This window comes from Empidonax traillii, unplaced genomic scaffold, assembly GCF_003031625.1.
Source record: "Empidonax traillii isolate 1590-97213 ecotype Southwest subspecies unplaced genomic scaffold, ASM303162v1 scaffold4:size3804566, whole genome shotgun sequence".
Taxonomy (NCBI): domain Eukaryota; kingdom Metazoa; phylum Chordata; class Aves; order Passeriformes; family Tyrannidae; genus Empidonax; species Empidonax traillii.
In genome coordinates this window covers 908956-925571 of record NW_020955197.1, presented here as the reverse complement: position 1 = coordinate 925571, position 16616 = coordinate 908956, and the positions used below count along the sequence as shown (strand labels likewise).

Sequence of the window (16616 nt, the reverse complement as noted above, 5' to 3'; positions counted from 1 at the left end):
GGAAATAATAAAAACAGTTACTTATTTGGTACTCAGCTCTTAAACCCTGAATAAGAGAAGTACATATTGAGAGAGAGGTACTTAAAATGTTTCCATGGATACAGGATGATGCCAATAAGGTCCATGTTTCTATCTGAAAGGGTGCCCCTGCAGAGACATACAGCTTGGTGAGTGCTTGTTTATACAAGTAAGTAAATAGGAACCTTGTTTATCTTACAAAGAGCTCCTGACCCACAGTTTTTCTCATCATTTTTTCAGAAGGAACATTTTGATCCTTTTAAACAGCAAAGTACACACTTCTGAATTTTTTTTACTTGAAGTCCTTTGAGTTTATGGCATAGTTTTCAAGTAGAAAGTGGAGTATCTAGGTATGCTGCTACCGATCTCGGCAAACCTATGATGGTGACTCTTTTTTTAACTCTGTGAGAAGACATACTGATGCAAATTACATCTTTCTATTTCAATTACCAGAAGCCACTTCCAGGAAGGGGTAGGGAAAGAAAAAAAAAGGTAGGGGGACATATAAGTTATAAATACCCTTACCTTAATCCAGTAAGGACAAGAATACCAAGTTTTGATAGCTTCTCTCAGAAGAGTCTCCATTTACTTTAGCTCCCATTTTAAAATTTGTTCCTAGATTACTACTGCATAAGTGCTATGAACATGTAACTTTGACATCCAGTCTCTCGACACTGCATGCTTTCTAATTTTGGGAATATTTGAGACGTTCCAGTCTTCTAATATTTCTTTGGATAAAAAAGCACAATGAGTGAGTTAAAAGAAAGGTAATCAACTTTAATGCTTAACACAATTCAATAACATGAATTGAAATTTGTGTGTGCTGTGTTTTTAAAAAAGTTTTCTTCCAGCCACAATTAATAGAACAAAATCTCATCTTCTTCAGAGATTATTCTTGGAATACTGCAATTTTAACATCTGTGTAAAGGGGGGACATTTTTTGCCATGTACAAGCTATTTGGCCTTCCTTCTTCTTGAAGTGATTTCTGGATAAGATGGCCAAGTTGATATTTTCCATTTGAACTCTCAGTGTACTTTTGAAGGGGGATGGAAATGCTGTATTCATTTGCCAGCACTGACAAAGGTCTGCTTGTCAGTGATACCTTTTACAGCTAAATTTACTTGGGAGTGACAGAAGCAGGTGCACCTTGGCCTGCCAGACACTTGTGCACCCCCATCACACAGCCTACAGGTCAACCTCCAGAGGAGAAAAAGCCTTGGTCTGCAGAGCAGAGGGTGAGTGAGGCAAACACAACCCAAACTGGGGGGCTTCTCTTCAAAGCCAGCTGGTCTGGCTTTATTCTACAGGAATTTTTTTACCTGCCAGTTTCATCAACGAAGCCCTCAGCAGGTGCTGACGGGTACAACTTCCTGGAGAAGCAGAAGAAGGGCACTGGTGAGTTTTAATTGAGAAAACAATTAAAAAATAATTCTTATGTCATTGGAGTGTTCTGCTTGTCACAGCACTGGGTGATTCAGCTCTGGGCTCGTGGTTACACTCACAATGCTTTCTTCATGAGAAAGCAGATAAGTTTTGTAGCCTGCCTGGTATTCTATTTGATACAGTGTTTGATTTTAGCTTCTGTTGCCAAGAAAAGTTTCTTGAAACTGACTGGATATTTATAGTCAGTTTCTTTCAAACTGTTTCTATGATTCTCAATGGAAAGAACATAGAGGATTACATGCAGGAACAGCAGAAGCCAGACAGTGCTGGCTAGGGCTGTACTCTGTGTCCCGCATCTGCCTCCTTTAAAATAAACGAGTTATCCTGGTAGCTTCCAAATAAATCAAAAGGATGTGTTGTCTCTAGACTGATTACAGTATTTGGAGCTTCAGCAGACAATTCTAAGCCTTAGAAACTCCTTCTGAACACTAACTAAATTAACAATGTTTAGAGCATTTTACAAGACTCGATAATCAAAAGAATTATCACACAAAACTGTTGCCTTTCACAAAAGTGAAAACGTAAATTGTAAAACAGAGGCTACATGAGAGTATTGCTTGACATGATCCTCTTTAAAGATGATATCATGAATTTACACATTTCCTTATTTTAAAAACCTGAATTATGCCTCTGTGTGTATTCTTTAATTTGCATAAGAACTTGGAAACTAGACAATGGGGAAAAAAATATTTATTTTTTCTAGAACAATAAGATTTCAATTAATGTGGAAATGCAGGAAAGTGTGACCACATGTTAAAGTAAATATTTTGGAGGATAGAAAAGCATTTTTCTTAGGAGTTCTATTTCAAGAACTCATTCTTTTAACTTTGTTTCACAGTATTTATTATGAATTGTTGTGTTAAATTGAAAACATTTTTTTAGGAGAGTAAACAGACAGAAAACTCGACCATATGATTCTTTTTCAGTAAACAGATTCCACATTCACAATTCACTGCACACCATAGAAGACACTAATGGGGGAGAAAAAGGAATCATATGTCAAAATACAGTTAGACTGTTTTTGCAGTGACTATTCTCCACACGTGAAAATAAATTATTTATCAGCAATAGATAGGTTGAATAGTAATACCTGAATAATGCCCTTTTAAAGTACCCTGATCTTTGATTTTGTTTCTGCTAGGCTGACTGATGTGGGACCAGTACAGTTGACAGGGAACTCCAACCTCGGTAGAGGTAGTCAGGCATAATCTGAAAATAATCAATTTTCTTCATCTGGGGAGACAGAAAAAATGCAGAAGATATTATTTTTGTTTCTGAAATGTGCAACATGAAAATAATCATAATTTTGTTTGCTGCAAAGGTATCCTACCATAGGTGAGAATGAAAGGCCAGTAGAATAAAACATTACTAGTAAAAGCATAAAGCAAACCTCTAAATATGAAATTTACTTTTTCGTATGGAGTACTAAATGTAGAACAAAGCAAAACTCCCAAAACTAGAACTGTTTTTAAACAGCAATGCCTGTAAAACTTTGTTGTTACATGCATAACATTTGCAATGTATGGAAACCAAATCCCCTCAACAGTCATTAAAACCAAGCACTGTTAAATGCGAAGTCAGTAAATAGGAATGGCAGTTCCTAGAGTTAACTAGACACTGAACATACCACACTAACCATGAAAATCATTGATTTAGAGCCTTCAGTTCTGTACAGTCTAAGTTCATCAGCATATTGATTTTAAAGATTCAGAATCAGTAATTAATATAAAAAAACTCATAAAATTCCAGTTAAGTTAGTGTGTATTTCACTGCATTCAAAGAAAAGAGTATTTTGTAAAATGGAAGTTCAGTTTAAGATGTTTTGCTTCTCTAGAAAAAATTGTTTAATGTTTCAAAATTACTCACTAGATAACTGATACCATTAAATGTAAGTGTGTGACCTTTATTGGTCTTTCTGATCTTTATTCTTGTCATCAACAGACTTCAGAACATTAAGTGAAATTCTACATTATTTCTGTTATTAATGAAATACTGACAGATTAAGAAATAGGAAAGCATTATCTAACTCACTGAAACTTTATAATTATTTCGGTTAGAAATAGAATTAGTCCTAAAATGGCTGGTACAATCCTTTATTTTTGTACCAACTATTCCCCATTAACCATAATCTCTGCTGTCTGTTTTGTAAACTATGGTAATTTATTCTACAAGTAATTTTTTTTATTATTATTATTTTGAAAAGCTACAGTGTAGCTCAGTTTTCAACCACATGTTTGTCTTTTTCAATTAATCTAAGCTTTAGTGTCAGGAGAACATCTATATTAGTTATTCCATAGTGCATGTAAATAAAAAATGGGATTTAACCACAGAATTTTGGCAAAAATCACATTTTAGTGGCTGTGGGTTGTGTTCTTCAAAAGTTAATTCATGGCTTTTCATATGGTGTTACATGGTATTTTCAAAGCATCTCATGCCTTCTCCTTTCACTTATGCTGGTGAAAACTGGAAGCTTTCCACTGAAGGCAATGAAGTTGCTTATAAAAGTTAGACAAGAAGATGAGATGTATGATAAAAATCCAGAGTGGAAAGTAAGAGGAATTGCCTTAATTACTGCTTCATACAAGAGCACTTGAAACATACAAATTTTCCATTTATTTTTCTATTATAATTCTATTATAATTTCTATTATATATATATATATATATATATATATATATATATAAGAATGCATATATACACTTTAAATTTGTAATTATTTTCCCCTTGGTACAGTAGGAAAATCTTATTATATAAAATATATAGCTTTCTTCATGGACTTTCATTAAGTAATGTTTTTGTTTAGACATTCATTGGTTATTAGTCTCCCTGGAAATCAAAGGATGAGGCCACGTTAGGAAGCAGTGGAGAATGCTCCACCTTGACAGTGTGCCGCAGTGTATGGAACCATTGCCTTTCTTGGGGGCTTCAATGCCCCTGAGCTGTTCTGGTGCCTGCAAAGAATGGCTCTGAAGCCACTCCCCACACATGCACCCCACTGTGGCCCATTCCCAAGTGAAGATACCTCCAGCGTTCATGCACCACTCCCCATGACTGTTGCAGGTCCTCCCTCCTATCCCATTTTAAAAATGCTGTTTCACTGTACATTCACCGTAAACAAGGAAGGTCTCAAAATATATCCCTTGTCACAATGTATAGGTACACAAACTGTTAACAGAGTTGTCTTCTCCAATTAGAGTAAGGACAATTTATTGCATTGTCAGACATGGGGTTTGTTCCTCTGAAAACAAACTAGCATTTTAAGGCAAATTCTGAAAGCATCACTTAAAAAATTTTCAATAAAGACAAAAGCTACAGTGCATTCTATGCGTAGTTCTAAATACACTGGATTCTGAATCAAGTTCAAAAAATACAGCTTACAAAGACTAAACAACTCGATTTAAGGTAAGGTATAAAAGTTTACTGGAAGTATGTAAAATAACTGCACAGATAATAATAATAAAAATAAATAAAATAATACCCACAGTGAATGAAACAGAAATTACAGCTTTATATATATATATACAGCATTACAAATATATATATATCATTATAAAAATATATATATAGCGTTACTAGTTCTACTTATATACTTGAAAGTTGTGCTTGCAGTATATAAAGTACGTGAAGTTCAATCTAATGTAATGCACTGTACCCTGAAACATGCAATCATCTGTCAGAGTAAAAAATGGAAAGCTGAATAAAACGATATGCAGCTGCTAAGGATTAATCCTCCAAAACAAACCTTTCTGTATCTGTGTCGCTGCGTTTTGTCTTCTGTTTTGTTTGAGGTTTGTTACAAAAAAAAGCTCTCCCCCAGCAATTTTCATCTCTCTCTCTCTACTTTCTTTTATTGCTATAACAATGACAATACAGAAGTATACAAAATGGATGCTTACTATAATTTTTGCTATAGATATCTGCAGCATTTGTTTGTTTTCTTTGCTTTCTAAACAGGAAGCAGGATACTCTCTCTATATAATATAACTATACTGCAAATAGCCCTTTCCCTAGAATCCATACATCTCCTGAAGTTGAAATTATTGTAGAAAGAATGCTTGGTTATCACAAAGTATTATTGTATTTAATAATTTTAAAGGAAGAGCATACTAATGTTGAGAAAAACAGAAAAGACTGTGAAATAATCTACTTGTATATCTGGAGATAGTTCCTACCCTCGGAAAGATATGGCTATCCATTTAATTATGAGTCCTTGCATGAAATCAGTTCATTAGCCATTTAGTATTTCACCACAGTCTCACCACAGTGAGATTTTGGGTTGTATTCATCCTCAGAAATACAAGGGAACTAGCTCCCAATTAGGGCAAAGAAGCACTTGGTTCCTTTGTTCCTGGGAGAAAACATTCTTTAAATAGCTTTAAAACTGCTGGGTTTAATCTGCAAAAAGGATGTGGAAACTCCTCATTGAATCTCACTTTAATCAAAAAATTCTTAACCTGTCTATCCCCACTAGCAACAGCTCTCTTAAATTATTTCTGCTTATGTGCCTTTTGCCTCATCTTCCCCTGCATGATATCTACACCCCAAAAAGACCCTTCCGCCTCATTTACAAGCTAGAAAATTTCATAACCCCCTTTCAGATATGTACCCGCTTCTCATATCCTGCTGCTGTAGCTAAGCCACAATCAAGAGAACAATTAAGTCATATCCAGAGATAAAGAGGTTTTACAGCCCTGACCTTCCAACTACTATAGATCTAAAAGGTAAAGACAAATGCTAGTGCCACCACAACATATTTATTTGTCACTCAGAGTTTAAAACTAAAAAAGGTAACAACATATTAGGTCAGTTCAAGAAGTGCCAGTACATACATGAATGGAGTTTTTTGAGTTGTTTAACAAAAAAACCCCTGATATTGCCTTTGTATAGGCAACTGACAAAAATAATAACCCCCAGTTGCAGAAACTTCTTCAATTTGGTAATTAGGTTTCTTCTCCTTTAACTGTGTCAGGGTAGCTATCTGTAAAGTCATTGCTGAAACAGGATCTTGACAGTCTGCTTGGTGCAGGCTTGCAGAAGATAATAGACCAGAAATGGGAACTTAAACCTGTGTGCGTTAAATGAGAGCTGTAGAAAGATGCTCAAACTAGATCATATGACAGTAACAGCAATTTCAGACAAAATACTTCCAAAACAAAATACATATCCTTAATGATCTGAGGCTTTAACCTCAGTAATGTCAATGGAATGAGTTATAACCAATGACATCACAGATGGAGGCTCATGGAAGTTTTAAATAGATGAACATAAGTGGCACAATTACTTCTAAAAGGTGACCCAACTATTGTGCAATTACATTTCGTGGTCACAGAGGTTACGATGTCTTCTTCACTTATCAGGAAGAGCTGTCAATCTTCAAAAGGCCTCCCTAAAACATCTAATAATTTTTTTATATTAATTATTGGTTTTATAACAAAAATGCTAGTATTACGGCAGCACTTAGAAGATACATTTATGGGTCAACACTTGTGTTTGAAGCTGTTCAAACGCAAAATAGAAAAATGAATTTAAAACTGAAGAGTTTGCAAACTCCTGAAACCAGTGCATTTTCCTAAAATGCCCAGAGAATAATCTATTAATTCTTAATATCTGCATGCAAGTATATCTGTACAAAATAGTTTGCCAGCAATACCTTCATCCTCTCAGTCCATATACTAATCTACTCCTATTGTCTTCTATATTCAAATACAATTAAACACATGCAAATATCATAAAACACACTCTGTTAGAACATGTTAGATCATTGACCATTAACATTTATACATCATTTGTTCTAACTTGGACTCCAGAAAGTGGTACGAAATCTGAAGAGGCAAATTATCAGAGAAACAGCAAAAAACTGTGCACTTATCTAAAATATAGCTTAAATTCTAGTCTCAAAAAGTCCTGAGAACTGGTTTTTAATGGAAAAGAAAAAAATGGGGAATACTGTAACAGCTGACTTTCATGTGCTACATTGGAATATGTATATATAGCCAGAATAGGAAACCATAGTGGTTTTTAGCAACAGGACATGAAGTTGACCAACTTTTTTTTCCCTTAGAACATGTTGGGTTTTGAATTTTGTTTGAATTGTGGCTAAGGGTCTATCCAAAACAAACCGCTACTTTGCTTGGCCCTCAGAATTACCATGAATTTCATTGTCTACACAGATGCAGATGCTGATCTAATTTGTAGCAGCTGCAGAATACTTAATTAAGCCTTTTCTGTCCATCTATGGCTGTCTGCTTCTGTATCACATCATCATGCAGAGCCAGATAGACAAAAGCTTGAGTGTCACACAATTAGCAAGGGAGTGCAATCATACTTTTTTTGTTTTGGGTTGTGGATTTTTTGGCAAAATATCTGAAAATATCACAATACCTTAGTCAGGCAATTCCATTTCTTGAAACTAGAAGGAATGCACAACCTAAAAAAATCCATCCCCTGCCCCCACCCAACTTTTTACAAAATGAAAAGGAATCACAGGGAGATTCTCTATATTCAATGGAGGGAAATCATATGGACAAATAAATGTGGTAGCAGGAATAAGAAGGGTAGATTCCTACTTAAACACTCATTCAGAAACAATTTATGGGAGCCTTTCTTTTTGGAGATAAGCAAGAGAAACTGCCCTAGCAGGAACTTCTTTAGAAATACCCAACTGATGGTAAAAAGATTTAAAATTTCTAAAGCTGCATAAATTAACAATTAAATACAAATTTTTCTTAGTCTGCATCAATTCTAAAGGCTGTGAGAGAGAGCTTTTTTTATTAGCAATCAAGTTGAATAATAAAGATGTCATATTTCTTGGATGAAGGTTGTTTAAAAATCTAGGTAGACCTTAATCACAGTTGTATTAAACCATACAGTAAATTACACTTCCACAAAATGCCTTGCTTTTAAAAAAAAAATATCCTGATGCTTCTGAGGCATACGAAGATGCAGAATTATTAGACTGATGAATAGCAGTTCACGGAATGACATCATTTCCAAAATTATTCTTCAAATACATTCCTGTACTTAAACCCTATTAAGATGGGGAATTGATTCCAAATTTCCACTCTAAACTCATATTTGATCTATTTTTATATTTTTGCACAGGAAAAAAAAAAGCCCATTTAGCTTGAAATTTTACCTCATTAACTTTATGTCAGAAGAGATAAGGAAAGGAGTGTTGAATAGAAACTAGTTACTGAGTTTGTCTGAGGTTGAAGTTTTGCTTGCCAATTTCTGACTAGCACTGAAAAACTTCAAAACCCCTGGTGCATTTCTTTCATGCAAGTCTAGACTCACATTTTTGGAGTCCCTAAATCTCAACAGGGGAGAGGTTAGTAGGTTAAATTCTTCCTTTAGTTACACTTAAGTAAGATCACTGACTACAAGTGTTACACTCCCAAAATACGTACATGTATATATAAACTATATACATTTGGTGGAATGTTGTCATAGGATGATAAGAATATTTGAATGACTTACAGAGAGACAGTGGCTAGCACAGGAACTGGAGTTACAGCATACTCAGATTAATTCTGAGGCAGAAATAGGATCTGGGTGGCCACTGACATAGGGCTGAGCTTCCATTTTAGTGTCTCATCTCAACCTTCCAGAGTACACTGGATTTCAACAGACTGCAGAGAACTTTGGACATGCCACATGGGCTCCACAGCATCCATGTTCCACACCAAGCACAAGATTCAGCATTTCTATAGCTTTTAATTTCCTTCAGATGCAATTTTAGCCACATTAAAAAAAAAAAAACAACAACAAAAAAACCAACAAAAAAAAAAACTTACATACCATAACTATTACCTATTTCTAAAATGCATGTGTGGCAAACAGAGGATCATTAGGCCCAAATCTGATTCTAGTATTAGTCTGTGTTGTCATTCACAAAATAATAAATACTACTATACTAAAAAAATACTATTTTTACACTCTTTGGGACAATTTTAGTAATATGTACTCTTTAAACCAAAACAGTTGACTACATTCCTTAAAAGAAGTAAGCTGACTATGAAGAAGTTACCTCCTATCTCTAGTTTGAAAACAGTTTAAAAAGAAATAATAATTTAAAAAAAAAAAGGCATTACAGTAAAAAGAATTCTTGGAGAAAAATAATCCTTGGGCAGCTGCTTATGAGATATTTAAAGGACAATATCAATTTGCAAACTAGTTTCAGAAACCGCCTTTGGTAACAATGAAGCACTTCAGATTACTAGAACGGGATCAATTTAGCAAAACAAACAAAACCCTTTTCATTGCTGACTTAGCGCATTCAGCAGTCTTTTTCTTTCTACAATCAGTCTCGTCCCTGCAAAGGCACTTGAAAAATCTTAGTTTCCTTATTTTTTTTCTTTTTCCTTTTTCCTTTTTTTTTTTTTTTTTTTTTTTTTTTTTTTTTTTTTTTTTTTTTTTTTTTTTAAGGTAGCGGAAATTGAAAAAAAAAAAAACTTTCCAAAAGGATGAAAAGTAACAGTGCCCCAGATTAGTTGACCTCCAAGCCCTCCATCGAGGCCTAAAACAAAATGATGATGCTTTTCCAGGTGGTGCTACACGCCTCACCCCAGGGCTGCGACGCTGGCCTGCTGGACACCCCTCAGTCCAAGTGCCAGCATTGCCACGGGCTGCTGCAGCTTCACCAGCCCGGCCCCACACATGGGTGCACCCCAGTCCTTCCCGCGCTCCGGTTCCCACCCGCCCTGCTCCAGGGGAGCCTCTGTTCCCGGTTTGAGCTGACACGACTGGCACCCCGAGCCTCGCTGTCACTGCAGAGTGGTGCTTCTGCCTCCCAAACCAGTGACACGCATTCGCTCCAAAGGTCGGAGCGGTGGGCAAAGGCTGTGAAAAGGCTACGGAGGTGGCCGATGAGGGCAGCTCTGTGGGCGGACGCCGGGCAGGTTTCTGCTTCAAGCCTCCCCCAGAGCCAGCCTTTGGTCAGGACTTTGTTATTCCCGTCCAGTCCCAAACAACCATGGCCCCTCCGGGCTGCCCCTCTCCAGCCGCAGGGAGACAGCCGCGGCTCTCCCTCTCTCTCTGAGACCCCCCCGCTTTGCCGCTAGCCCGGCCGGACTCCCAACGACCCCCGCGCCGCCTCAGCGCCTTCCCAACGGAACCGGGGAAAGGAGAACGAAGAGGACAGGGTGGCGACTGCTGCAGCACCCGGCACCCCAAGAGCTCTCGGGGACACCCCAGCAGCTCCCGAGCGACCCTGGACGCCCTCGGGCGCTCACTGTCCTTCACGGCTGCCCGGCGCCTCATGACGCCCGGGCCGCGGTGCCTGAGGACATGGGGCCGGGTCATACCTGCTCCTGCGGTGCCTCCCATGCCACTCCAAGCCCCTAGAAATAATGAGTCAATAAATAAATTAGTAGAAGCCTCGAGGCAGCAATGTGTCTGCAGGTGCGAGGGGTCGGGGCAGAGGCTCCTCCGGACCCAGTCGTTCCAGCGAGGACCCCTTTCCACAGCCACAGGTGCTGAGAAAAATTTTGGGGTAAAAAAAGGTTCTCCCAATGCTACCCAGTGTTGCCTTCCTTGAGGCAGACCCGAGGAGATGTGTGCCTGGGTGTTGGCATCACATACACCTGCCATTAAAAGAATGACGAAATTAATATACCAACCCTTAGTTTTACATTTTGGCCTGGACTTTTAAACAGACATTTATTAATCAACACGATGGCTGTGTTTTCCAAAATGCGTGTAAAAGTATAAATACCAACTGGAGGGTGGAGATTGCAATCAATAATTTTGTAATGTTATTGATAGTGTAGGATTCAGATTTCAGCTTCTGAAAACGTCAAGTTACTTACAAGTAACTTAGGCCTAAGTGCACATCAGTAAAGACACATATTTTTCCATAGAAACTGTTTCATAAATCTCTTTAGGTATATTTAAGTATTATAGGTTTGCATTTTAATAATATACTGCTTTTTGCTTTTAAACATCCAAGGTGCCGAACAAGAATTGTAAACTGTGAAGTAACTACTATGGGAAAGATTAAATAAAGCACTGGAGGCGGATGATTTTGACAATAAAGAGGGTGTATGTGGTGAGTGTTTAATATTTATTGCATTTAATATTACAAATTACTATTTATTATTTTGAGATTTATGTTAAAAGCAAAACCTGGAGAGCAAAACTCTACTGTGTTATATACTTACAGGTACTCCTGTGACAAAGGCTTTCTGTAATTATTGCTTGATGTGTATAACACCATTTTAGTAATCACATGCCAGTTTATTTAAAGTTAATATGTCAGCTGTGCCTACCTTGCAGATATTTTTTTGCAATTAAATGATTTTGCAAAGAATCATGTGCATGTCATTTCTTTGCAGTGGTTTTCAAAGCATTTAAATTGTGCTCCTGGAATATATATCCTATTATCTTTGAAATTATCTGAGTTTATATCTTTTTGTTCATTATGAAAGCATATGGATTGAGGGAATATTCTGAATGAATGAAGAACAAATACAGTAGTGTTGAATAATCTTGTGGGGTAGATTAATCTATAGCCTCGATTTCTCTCAGGGTGGGTTGCTGTGGCAACCACCCCAGCTCACTTTAAAATAATTTTGTAAAGCTCACTTCAAGCGCTGCACCCAGCGTGGGCCAAGTTTAAAAGCAGCCAGACATGGGAAGAAGAGTTATACTGTGTTGCTCTTACAAATAGGGAGGTGGTGGAAGAGAGCAAGGCATAGAGTGGAGTGGGGTTGAGAAGAACTTTAAACAGAAAATAGAAACCAAGCCACCCCAGGGTTAAGATGCAAAGGAGGTGGATCATTTCATAGTAACTTCACTGCTTTTCGGTTTAAATGCCATTAAAGGATGTAAGCTGGCAATCTTATTTCTCCTTAGGGAAAGATATGTTCTGCATCCACAAAAGAACAAAAATGGACTTTGATAATCACCTTCAAAGGAAATGTTACCTTGAGTTAATCACACTTGTAAGGGAGAGAGATACTTGGATACACTCTTTGATAAAGCTTTGGAGATCTGATTTTATAATTATTACACTTTGACTGATGTCTCATCATTTAAAACACTGCATGCCTCAGGTGGTGGATTGAGAAAAAAATAATTTTGTCAGCAGTCCTACGCATGAACTGTGGACAGCAGAAAAGAGCAGATTTAAGTCTCACGACAGAAGTCTGAAAACAGTGCATTTGTGGAGCATCAGTAAAAATGCAGAAACCAGAACAAAGGTTTTTCTCTGCTTGAAATTATCGCAGATTTTTAAATGAAATGCAACAAATGAGATGAAAAAAAAATCCAAAACACTTCAAATGATACTGCATAAATTCATGCCTTATCTAACCCTGAGATGAGTAAGAAAGCCTGATCTCTCCCCTTATAACTGTTTGTCCATCTAGCATCTGAACCGTGTTTTAAAAATCGAGGTGTCTTTTACATGGGTTTGATAAATTGTACTCGTGACAAAAACTTGGCATGGCTTTAAGGTGCTCTGGAATGTGAAGGTCACAACTATATAAAGATTAGGCCACAAGTGCCCACATGGAGGTGTAGTTGATGTTCCAAGCTGCTGTATACTTTGATTTTCTGAAATACTTGCCTACTCCAGTAATTACTTTCAGAATATGACAGTGCTTGTCTTCTGTGCTGCCAATCGAAGGGCTGTGTTACCAACTAACCAGAAACCAGGAAACTTACACATCCTGCACAAAATAAAACAGATGACAGTCATTTTCAATTAGAGCAAGAAGTGTGAAGTCTTAACAGTTTTCTATTTTTGCCACTAAGAATATACAAATATTAATGGATAGTTGGGTGCCATGCTGGGAGATTAAAATTGTCTGCAGAAAAAGCATAGGGAAGGTACAACCCATGTAACTGTTCCATGTTTCTTTCCTGCTGTGCTTCCCTCCAGACCGGAGACTGAGAAAGTATTTCTTCCCCAATGTTTTTTGGGCTCTGCTAATGCCACTGCAGAGCATATGTGCCTCTTACGACCATGTACAATGTGCTTGGCTCGTGTTTGGCTGCCTGTAGGTTCTGGGCACATCAGTATCACCATCTTTGTCGGTGTGGGTATATTTGTAGCGTGTTACTGCCTGCCCATGAAGAGTTGTGCACTCTCACCCAGACAAAGCAGGGCATGATGAAATCCGCGGTATTCTCTAGGGATCTGCATTGAGAGCAATTGCAGGGTGCTTGTTAGAGCTGCCTGAGCTTTGTTTTGCTCTGACCATGCTTCTGAGCATCCGTGTTTTAATAAGTATAGTTGTACTGAAAAGGTATTTATTCACTGTCAAATACTTTGGAAGTAGGTCAGTGGCCCAATGAGATGTTTATAGGGGAAAAGACTGCAAGACCTGTATTAAAATAACCCAAATATATATTTATCACTGTGTTTGGGTTCAGTCGTTTGGTTTTATCATGTGTGCTGTTCCTATTTCCAGTACCTTAATCTATCATAAAAATAATGGTCTGTGCCTTTACAAACTCCCTTGCTACTCTCAAAGGATCGTAAAAGTTGGCTATCTGCATGGAAAATAACACAAGTATCTGCAAGGTTCAGTTTTACTCACAAATTACCGCATGTGCTTAATCTGGATTCAAACTCCTATGCAGTGCAGTCCTTTCAGTCTGTTTCATAACTAAATGAACCTATTAAAAAAAAATAAAATAAAGCAATGTCCTCTCACACAGCGTGCTACCAGTGCTGCATTTCTGCGGGTAAGTCTGACACGAGACCGTCTCTGGCAGCCGGCCGTGGCCGGGACTCACGCAAGGAGGCGAGCGGTCCGGGATCCGATCAGTGCTCCCCGTGGGGAAAGTGCCTCTGCGCCGGCGCTGGCCCGGGACCGCTCCCCACGCCTCGGGAAGCGGAGCGGGATGAGTTAGGGAAGTTGGGCGGCTCAGCAGGCGAAGGGCTCGGGAGGGGGAGCTCGGCCAAGGTGCGAGGGGCTGGGCGGAAGGTCTGTGGGGAAGGAGGGGAGGGCTAAGGGGCCGCAGCCCCGCTGCTCTCTCCGGGGGCGGTGCAGGGGCCGCCGCTCTCCGGGCCACCCGGGCGGCCACGGGCCGGCTGTGCCCCTTCTCGGCGCCCGTCCCTCCCGCAGGGGGCGAAGCCGCTCCGGGGGTGCCGTCGCCGGCACACTGGGGTGGTGACTCGCAGGGACGGCTCGAAGCCCCTCTGTCCCGCAGGTCCGGCGGGCGGGCAAGTTCGACCACCGCCGCGGTTCCCGGGCGGTCCGGCCGCGGATGTGCTACCCCGGGCGGTGCGTGGTCCGACCCCGCTGTCGCCCTGCCCTGCCCGCCCTCGGTTTTCTGCACTGCCATCGCCAGGAGAGGGGAAACGCGCACCGGCTCGCCGCCTTGTCTTCGCTCGGTATAATAAAGGATTGTCATTAGGTTTGCGTGTGGCATATGCCATTACCCCCACTGTAGAACTAAAATTAGCAAAATGTCAGGAATGGAAAGATTGATTCACCCAAGATGCAATTATCATTTAAAAAGCGCTTGATTGAGGTGCTGATGCTCGGTGATTTATTCTGCATACCATATACATAATTAAAGTACTGTAGTGGAGCAATTTATCAATCTAGTTTAGACTAGAGGGGCAAGGAGCTGCTGTCGCTGCTGCTGCTCTATGTTTGTTTTATTAAAACGCTTTGGGGATCTGATCCCGCCCCCTTTTTGCAAGAGTGAAACTGATTATTTCTCCAGCTCGGGAGGAGAGAGTCATTCGTTTGGGATTGTGGGAGAGGGAGAGAAATAGAGACACAGAGAAGGAGAAGAAAAGGGAGGAAGAGAGAGCGAAGCAGAAAAGGACACCTCATCAGGCGTGTAGTTTGAATCCCTTTCTCGCCTCCCCCTTCCCCTCCGCGATGTTACAAAGGCTGTGAGCTGTTCGCCTTTTCCCATTCGCCTGCTGTCACTTCCTTCCTGGACGATCTCAGGACGAGTCCGATTACTTTTAATCCGACCAGCAGCTCAGCCACTTTCTCCTCCTCCACGCTGCACACACGCGCACACGCGCGCGCGCACACACAGATACACCAGGCATCTTCTGCTTGCTTATTGGATTGACTTTGAAGGTTGTGTGTGTGATTCAAGGCGGCTGCATGTTGAACCAGGTGGTGAATATTTAAGGCTGGAAGAAGTAAAGGGATTTTTTCTTTTTCCTATGAAAGGAAAATATCTGAAGGACTAGTGTGATCATCCAAACAGCTAAATGTTTATAATGTAAGTACATGTGAAATTCAACATCGGACTAAAATATAGTGGGCATGGTACAAAAGTCCTAGGTACATTTCCTATTGCGTTTAAAAAATGTATCAGTCATTTTACGTGGAGTGGGATCGAGATATCTTGCACACTTTTTAAGTGTTTGATTGTGCAGTTGTTTAATTGTAACTTGTTAGACAAGTAACACAGTTAAACCACAGTCTAGTAAATTATTGCTGACTTGTCTGTATCAGTGTCTAAGTGTTTAAACTTTGATAAAGTTAGTTTTCATTATTTGTGTGCTTGATATTGAAGTGTTGGAAACTTATTTGATATAAATAGTTCACTAAAAGCTATGACCTTGCAGTGCATGCACTCTGATTTATCAGACTAAGGAAGCTATCCAGTTTGAGTGAATGTTCTTAAACTTCGTTTTATCATAGGCTCTCCAGTTCTTGAGTTTAAGTAGTGCATGCTTGCAAGTGTTTAACTTTATGCATCTTTCATCTGAATACTTATGTTTGTGATGGAAAGACCCCTTGCACTGATGTGGGAATTTAAGTCATGAGCTGCAAACCTCTTTTGTAATAGTATGCTTTGGTCTTTACAGGGTACTTTGAGTAATCTTTACATTTTTTGACACAAAGGAGCAGAGCTAATCAGCCGTACAGAACTGGCTGGTGTAGTTGCAGTACAGTTATTTACAGGCTAAGATAAAGTTTAATGTAAATGATAGACTTATAAGAGTATTGGTGCATTATGTAATACTTAGTGTTTGCCATAAAACTTAGTGTGACCTTCTGTAAGCCTGAAAAACAAAACAAAACAAAGACAAACTAATAATTTCCTTTCTAATTAAAAAAAAAAAAAAAAAAAAAAAAAAAAAAAAAAAAAAAAAAAAAAAAAAAAAAAAAAAAAAAAAAAAAAAAAAAAAAAAAAAAAAAAAAAAAAAAAAAAAAAAAAAAAAAAAAAA

General features: G+C 38.8%; 1 protein-coding gene across 21 annotated transcripts in view; it reads left to right on the top strand.

The window, feature by feature from the left end:
* Positions 1-1234: 1234 nt before the first annotated feature.
* Positions 1235-16616, top strand: part of MEF2C (myocyte enhancer factor 2C) — a 136189-nt gene continuing 120807 nt past the window's right edge. For 7 of the 21 annotated variants that reach the window (XM_027877788.1, XM_027877762.1, XM_027877826.1 and 4 more), the window contains exons 1-2: positions 1237-1414; positions 11409-11507. The gene's annotated coding sequence lies outside the window, so the exon portion shown is untranslated. Of the gene's footprint in view, positions 1415-11408; positions 11508-13301; positions 14153-15070; positions 15662-16616 lie in introns of those variants that run through there. The other 14 variants (XM_027877753.1, XM_027911693.1, XM_027877799.1 and 11 more) reach the window with 6 other exon arrangements.